This window comes from Furipterus horrens, unplaced genomic scaffold, assembly GCF_987537825.1.
Source record: "Furipterus horrens unplaced genomic scaffold, mFurHor1.1.pri manual_scaffold_7, whole genome shotgun sequence".
NCBI lineage: Eukaryota > Metazoa > Chordata > Mammalia > Chiroptera > Furipteridae > Furipterus > Furipterus horrens.
The window spans coordinates 31036206-31037915 of NW_028327177.1; the positions used below are offsets into that span (position 1 = coordinate 31036206).

The 1710-nt window shown below is 42.9% G+C and overlaps 1 pseudogene; it reads right to left on the bottom strand.

The window, feature by feature from the left end:
* Positions 1 to 458: 458 nt before the first annotated feature.
* LOC150004212 (torsin-1A-interacting protein 2 pseudogene) lies at positions 459 to 919 on the bottom strand (annotated as a pseudogene).
* Between the last annotated feature and the right edge of the window lie 791 nt (positions 920 to 1710).

Sequence of the window (1710 nt, forward strand, 5' to 3'; positions counted from 1 at the left end):
CAAATAGAGCCAATGATGAATAAATGATTATATATGAATAAATTATATATATAAAATCACTGATTAATGTATAATAGGTGGGGTTTAGAATAATGTAGTGTCTTATTAAAGTGTCTAGTTTGTTCACCAAAATAATCTGGAATCCAGCTACAATGAAGATGTTTTGCCACAGAAGTTATCACTAGAAATGTCACTATGGTGTACATAGTATGGGGCACGTCCTCCAGCACTACCTGGTCATATGTCAATAACTAGGCTGTGGAGCTCTTTAGGAGGGGTAAGCTAGTTTCAAAACACAGGGAACATGAAATAATCTGGTTCTAGATGAACAGTCTGGCTGCAATACTGATTAATTAATGCTGAACAAAATAGGTGTAGACCATGGTAGCAGAGCCAACAATTTCAACAGTTCTCCAAAGTAATGACAGTCTGGATCAGATACAAAAGGAATCATTTTTCCATCTTCCTTGGGTGACTAGTATAAAACCCTCTAGACTTGTCATGATTTTGACCATTTAAGAAGTTACTTGCTTTGGTCAAGTTTGTTGTTTAAGGTTGTGTCTGTTCTGGCCAAGATTAACTGTAACACAGGGTTAAAACCAGCTAGTCTCGAGTCATGTATCCTTTTTCTAACCAGTGGAGGACCCAGAAGGAATGGGTGGCAAGCCTTTTCAAAGGTCCACCTGGTAAGATTCTGGGGAGCCCGCTCAAGTGGGAAAAACCAAGGAAGAACAAGGCTTCTATTGGCAGGATTATCAGGATAACACTCGCGGCAATAATCAGGCCTGTTAATACGATCCAAGAATACCTGGTAATGTTCATTTTCAATAAATTCAGTTCAGTACAACCAATGGCCTAGTTCTAAACTAGGGAACCACTGCTGCCCGCAGTTGGGGCAGTGGGAATTATCGGAGAACATCCGGGCCTCCAGTTGTAACAGTGAAAGTAACACAATAAGAGAAAACAGTGACCAAGAGCCACTTAAATAACCAGGCCTATCACAGGTGTGGCTCGGCAATTTCTCAGTCCGACCAATACGACTCAGAGAGAGCAAAATTTGGCTTGCACCTCCGTGCAATTCTTCAAGATTTCGTTGTCTGTTTTCACTCAATTACAACTCACTTGCTAGGAACACAGATCTCAGAACCGCTCCTTCTAATCCCAGCTAAATTAGTAATTTTTTTCTTGTGTGTTAATCAGCTGACGATCTCACACAGAGGCACGCGGCTTACTCTGCTTTGCCAGTCAGCTGTTGTTCCTGCTTGGTCAGAGAGAGCAACTGATGGGTCCAATGGGTCTTTGTTGGTGCTGGCGCCCCTGCCGCTCTGATACACGTACCCAAGTCTTAAGGTCTTGGCACTGTACAGCGATGTAGGGGGGTCAGGAAAACCTGGGAGAATCCTCTTGAACATGGATCCAGTAAAGTCTTTCTTGGGAGGACCTTAATCAGGACCCCATCAGCGAAGGAGCTGATGCTGAGTTGGTTCGAGGGTCTGGGAATGCTTCACATACAAATCCCAGCGTAGTTTTAAATAGTCTATGGTCAATGTCAGGAGAGCACTTCCAGCGATCTGGTCCACGACACCAGGCTGCACCTCCTCGGACTGACGCGGGCAAAGAGGAAAATGGACATATTTTTAAATCTCCCAGGTCATTTTAATATGTAGCCAGGTTTTTAAATTGCTGCTAAATTAAAAGCATATTTCCAAA